At 31.8% G+C, this 6,913-nt stretch overlaps 1 pseudogene; it reads left to right on the top strand.

Annotated features, from left to right (window-relative positions):
• LOC106462742 overlaps window positions 1-6,913 on the top strand; it is a 144,289-nt pseudogene that overhangs the window by 31,502 nt on the left and 105,874 nt on the right.

The raw sequence follows: 6,913 nt of genomic DNA, 5'->3' as shown, positions 1-6,913 counted from the left end.
TGTTTGGTGTGACGGAGATTCGAAGCCGCGACACTCTGATTTCGAGTCAAGCGCCCTCAGCACCTGGCTACAAACGATGCTTGGTAGAAGACAAAAAGTGTCTGGTATCTTTGCGTATTTTATATGACAAACTAAACATAAAAAAGCTTTATAGCTATATTCAGTTTGTTAAACGTTGACACCAAATGTTTTTTTTCTATATGTCATATTTGAAATTAATGTAGAGTAAAACAAATTACGTCAGATCATTTGAAATTGAAGATATATGTTTTTGTTTTTTTAATTTTGAATAACACCAAAACACTTAAAAAGCCCTCTTACTGTAGTAATATCAAATAGCTAAAACTGGATACTGTTAACAGTAGATAATATGCTCAACTCTATTTATTGATTATGTCCAGTTTATTCTTACACTAAGTCTTACTGTAGTAATATCAAACAGCTAAAACTGGATACTGTTAACAGTAGATAATATGCTCAACTCTATTTATTGATTATGTCCAGTTTATTCTTACACTAAGTCTTACTGTAGTAATATCAAATAGCTAAAACTGGATACTGTTAACAGTAGATAATATGCTCAACTCTATTTATTGATTATGTCCAGTTTATTCTTACACTAAGTCTTACTGTAGTAATATCAAACAGCTAAAACTGGATACTGTTAACAGTAGATAATATGCTCAACTCTATTTATTGATTATGTCCAGTTTATTCTTACACTAAGTCTTACTGTAGTAATATCAAATAGCTAAAACTGGATACTGTTAACAGTAGATAATATGCTCAACTCTATTTATTGATTATGTCCAGTTTATTCTTACACTAAGTCTTACTGTAGTAATATCAAACAGCTAAAACTGGATACTGTTAACAGTAGATAATATGCTCAACTCTATTTATTGATTATGTCCAGTTTATTCTTACACTAAGTCATTGTTGATTTACGTTTTCAGAGTGACGTTAATAGGAAACCTCAGGGACAGATAACCTTAAATGAAGTTTGCCGAGTAAACCGTGTAGAGGGTGCTGCTACTTTTGAGGTAAATATATTGATTGTATCGAACATCTTCGCATTTTATCTATTGTAGAAGGAAAGGCAAACAAGGGCGTATAAAGGTATCTGTCTATCTATCAATGCGTTGTCTGTCTATATGTAATTAGGCGCTACATATCAAATTTAAACACGTTTTCCTTTTTTTGATGGGTCAGTTGGTTAAAGGAAGTTATGCTTTTCAATGTAAAGGTCAAGAAAGTAGAGTGCGTGAAAGCGTTTCTTAGTTTTATTTTATTTTTTGTCCGAAAATACATCCTTGAATGCTTTCTTGGTGTAATGCCTGCGTTCGTTAACATATGTTTGGTTTACGATTTTCATTTGTTTTTCAATTTTCTATGAGTTACCTTTCTACTAAGTATACACGATTTGTTTGTATAATATTGAGGAGTTTTACATTGAAAAAGAGGAGTTTTACATTGAAAAACAGTTTGTTTAAAGGACGTTTGAGTAGAGTAATTCTCTTGAAGAGGAAGAAAATCAGTTACGAAGCGCTAACGTTATCAGAACCATGTGCCAGCTCCCAAGAAACATTTATGTACAATTGTGCAGCTCCTAACAAGCATTTATGTACACGTGTGCAGCTCCTAACAAGCATTTATGTACACATGTCCAGCTCCTAACAAGCATTTATGTACACGTGTGCAGCTCCTAACAAGCATTTATGTACACGTGTGCAGCTCCTAATAAGCGTTTATGTACAAGACAAATAAAAAATTGGGAATTTAAAAACTTGCAAATAGGGATAGTAAAAAAGTAAAGAAACAAGGCTGGAGATACTGTAGACATTATTTACTCAAACTACAAGCCCCCATTTTGGCTCCATGCTCTTGCCTAGAATTACATTTTGTGCAGTAAAATAGGGATTTGTAGTTTGAGTAAATAATATCTACAGTAACTCCAGCCTTGTTTTCTTACTTGTTTACGATCCCTATTTGCAGGATTTTAAATTTCCAATTTTTTATTTATCTTGTTTTGCTGGTTTTTTATGCTTAATTATTGGCAAAGGATTACTTGATATGGTAGCTAACTTTATACATTGTAATGATAATAAGCATAACTAGTAACTAGTTGATACGTTGCATGATGATTTACTGTAGCTATTGACTACTTGATCGCATTAGTTCGAGATGTAAAATGTTAAGCTGCAGCTGAAGACTGTCATGGTAATTTGTTTGAGAATTTAGTGAGCATTTATAGTTTCTGTTTAACTAAATTATCTATATATAATGCATAGCAATGGGCAAATATATGTCTAGATGAAGACACAACCCTCACTAAGCGCGTATAAACTTTTACTAGTTGAAAAGCAGCCTTTTCAAATAAAACATAAACGTCTAAAACATCGCTTTAAATAAACCTTTGTGTTTTTAAAGTAATGTGTGTATTAGAATTTAATATTACTTGTACTGATTTTTTTTTGCTTCATCACTTCATACATAATATAGAGGTTGGCTCCCTAAAGACACCGATTATATAGTGTACTAACTTTGAGTATCTACATGTTACAATCACCTAATGTTCATATGTAATTCCTGTACTAAAGCTTTTTAATTTTTAATTTGTAAAAAAGCAAATTTCAAGGGTAACATCGTTTACATTAGAATTATGATGTTTTTTAGTTTATATAAAATATAAAAGAAACAGATAGCAATACCTTATTTAATATTTTACAAAAGGTTTGGATGCGATATACCAAGCCGTTTTTGTTCAAAGCTGGCAAGAGAATAATAATAATAAGAAGAAGAACAATTACAAACGGGCCATTTTGAGCGGATTTTCTTTTCCTTGTAAGTCCAACATGCGTGCTTTTTTGGTGTATTTTTATATGTATACAGCTTTAGCAGTCAACCGTAACGATTTTAAAGTTTTGTTTGAACTGAAGCTTTACTATTTAAGGTGCTTTTTGCCCGAACGTGCTATCAGGGCAATTCCTCGCTATCCCTATTATGAACCGCTATCGTGGTTCATGATACGTGTGCAGCTCCTAACAAGCGTTTATGTACACGCGTACAGCTGCTAACAAGCGTTTATGTACGAGCGTACAGCTGCTAACAAGCGATTATGTACGAGTGTCAGCTGCTAACAATGTTTATATACACATGTGCAGCTGCTAACAATGGTTTTTGTACACGTGTGCAGCTGCTAACAAGTGTTTATATACACATGTGCAGCTGCTAACAATGGTTTTTGTACACGTGTGCAGCTGCTAACAAGCGTTTATATACACGTGTGTAGCTGCTAACAAACGTTTACGTACATGACTTTATATGTTTACGCAAGTGTCATATTCCGACGTTAAAGAAAATTTTAAGTATATGGTTTTCAAATGATTTTGATACTTTACTGGATTGATGCATGTTATTGATCAGAAAATATTACTTCTGTCAACATGACTTAGCTATGCACAGAAAAGCGGATTTACTACCTGACCGCTGATTCAGCTACAACAATGGAAGAATGGATTAAAGGTATTTTGGTAGTTTACAAATTATTACTTGTTACTCATTTAGTTACTTGTTTCTCAAACTAAACTGATTTGTATAATCTAAAGTTCTTCGCTGACTATCGTGGATATTCCGCTACACGTAGTGAAATTTAAAACAAAGTTTATGTTAGTTTATGCTTTACACAATCAGATTTATGAAACTCTTACTAGAAATTTGAATGGTTTCATAAAATATGGAGAGAGCAATATTTTATTGAACTAACATGAAATAAGTGCAGCTAATACGAGATGGGGTTTGAGAAGCGGCAGCTTAGTTAGTTAAAATGTATACCTAGTAAGTAAAGTCGATGGTTCGATTTCTTTCTGCTCTCCGTTTTAACTTCTTCAGAAAAGTTTTTAGTTCACAAGACGGCATAACACAGTTAAAATTTCTTTATTAAACCTAAAAGCATTAGTTTTGAAAGTTTGATTAATTATTTACTACCATAGAATGTATTTTTAAAGTGGAAAATATATAATTTAGTATATTTATTTCAATTCAATGATGGCCGCAATATTCGTATCATTAGCTATGGTGTACTCTCATACTTCTAATTAGCAGATCTTGCTAAAATCTGTAATAGATATTAGGATCTGAAATGAGTGAAAAAGTTGGAAATGAGCTTTGGTGAGTCTACTGGGAAACTCCTTCCAAAAAAAAATTTAAACAGCTTCAGTTTTGTAGTTTGACAACTTTTAGATGTTCAGATGACAAAAAGTTGTTAAACTTTTCTTAATAAATACACTTTTAGTTTTACAGAAGGTGTTAAGGAGACACGCCACACGATTATTATTAAGCAAAGAAGAAAATACAGCAACCATAGAAGGTTGGTTAACGAAGGTAAGGATTAATAACGCTAAAAATAGAAGGTCCGTTGGATGATAAAAGTAAGGATTAGTAACGCCAATAATAGAAGGTTGGTTAACGAAGGTAAAGATTATAATGTCAAAAATAGAAGGTCCGTTGGATGATAAAAGTAAGGATTAGTAACGCCAATAATAGAAGGTTGGTTAACGAAGGTAAAGATTATTAATGTCAAAAATAGAAGGTACGTTGGATGATAAAAGTAAGGATTAGTAACGCCAACAATAGAAGGTTGGTTAACGAAGGTAAGGAATAGTAACACCAAAAACAGAAGGTCCGTTGGATGATAAAAGTAAGGATTAGTAACGCCAATAATAGAAGGTTGGTTAACGAAGGTAAAGATTAGTAATGCCAAAAATAGAAGGTACGTTGGATGATAAAAGTAAGGATTAGTAACGCCGATAATAGAAGGTTGGTTAACGAAGGTAAAGATTAGTAATGCCAAAAATAGAAGGTACGTTGGATGATAAAAGTAAGGATTAGTAACGCCAATAATAGAAGGTTGGTTAACGAAGGTAAAGATTATTAATGTCAAAAATAGAAGGTCCGTTGGATGATAAAAGTAAGGATTAGTAACGCCAACAATAGAAGGTTGGTTAACGAAGGTAAGGAATAGTAACACCAAAAACAGAAGGTCCGTTGGATGATAAAAGTAAGGATTAGTAAAGCCAATAATAGAAGGTTGGCTAATGGTTGACGGAAGGTTAGGAATAGTAACACTAACAATAGAAGGTTAGCTAATGAAAGTTACGGAACTGTAGAGCCAAAAACAAAAGACTAGCTAACGAAGATAAGAAATAATAACCAACTATAGAATATTGACTAATAAAGGTAATATAAGATTGCTTAACAAAGACAAGAATTATACAACATATAACAGGTTATTATTTGCTGATTACAAACCATTGCAGAATCTTGACTACAAACAAATCTTGATTTCCTGTATATTACAAAATGTTTTAGCATAACTTCTTAAAAATGCAATGAAGAATAATAACTTCAACTGAACATAGGTGTCTCTACTTGTAATTCCTCTATGTTACAACTGTGTGTGCGCGCTTTCCAATTAAAAATTGTTTCGCTTTATTTTATTCTTTCCTGTTTATTGTAATCTGGGTTGTTATGTTTCAGAAAATCTCATACATAAAAATCATTTATGGATAAGTTGTTATTTTAAAATTAATTTGTACATTAATTATTTAATGCTGAATTGTACTTCGTTTAGGTGAAACATGGCCACTCTCGACGTTGCTGGTGTGTTTTGATTGGCCGAATATTTCTCTATTTTAAAACACCCAACGATCCAGTAAGTGTTTCCTTGTTTCGGTTAAATTGTATGGGAGTTTTATTTATGTAAATTGTTTATAAGGCCATTATATAATTTAGCCACGTTTTAGACAGTGAAACAAGTAATCAAATAACAGATATTCGAAAGTCAGCATCAATATGTTGTATACATTCTTATAATGGATATTTCAAACACAACATAACAGTATCTTATACAATCATATAACAGATATCCATAGTAAGTATCGAAGTATTTTGCAAAATCATATAACAAATATTCCGGAATAAATATCATATTATTTTGCGCAATCAAATAACAGATATTCACAGTCGGAATGAAAGTAGTTCCTACAATCATATAATAGATATTCACAGTCGGCATGAAAATAGTTCCTACAATCGTATAATAGATATTCACAGTCGGCATGAAAGTAGTTCCTACAATCATATAATAGATATTCACAGTCGGCATGAAAATAGTTCCTACAATCGTATAATAGATATTCACAGTCGGCATGAAAGTAGTTCCTACAATCGTATAACAGATATTCACAGTCGGCATGAAAGTAGTTCCTATAATCATATAACATATATTCACAGTCGGCATGAAAGTAGTTCCTACAATCATATAATAGATATTCACAGTCGCATGAAAGTAGTTCCTACAATCATATAACAGATATTCACAGTCGGCATGAAAGTAGTTCCTACAATCATATAACAGATATTCACAGTCGGCATGAAAGTAGTTCCTACAATCATATAACAGATATTCCGAAGTAATCATCGAAGTATTTTATATAGTGTTATTAATCAAGAATTTAGGGATTAAGTAACAAATTAAAAATCATAAGAGATGGATATTTAAACAAAAATAATCACGATGGAAGTTAATTTTAGTTGTGTGTTATAAGTAAGCTGTGTAGTTTCTTATCACAAAATTATAAACCTTATTTTCTTTAATAGAAATCTTTAGTTTAAGAAAATGTTTGATTTAATTTAAATTATTAAATTAAATATTAATTGCAAATAGAAGAGTTTTAATTGTTCTGGCAAACATGAATATAAATTTAGAGAAATGATTTTAAAGTTCTGAAGTAAAAAGTGCTTTACAATAATAACATTTAATTTGCAAGTACTCTACTTAATTTGGAATAGCTTATCATTTATAACACTTTCTTCGTATGAAGGCGGCCCGGCATGGCCAGGTGGTTAAGGC

Source organism: Limulus polyphemus, unplaced genomic scaffold (genome assembly GCF_000517525.1).
Source record: "Limulus polyphemus unplaced genomic scaffold, Limulus_polyphemus-2.1.2 Scaffold1237, whole genome shotgun sequence".
Classification (NCBI taxonomy): domain Eukaryota; kingdom Metazoa; phylum Arthropoda; class Merostomata; order Xiphosura; family Limulidae; genus Limulus; species Limulus polyphemus.
The sequence above is the reverse complement of the archived record's forward strand: the minus strand, read 5'-3'. Positions and strand labels throughout refer to the sequence as shown.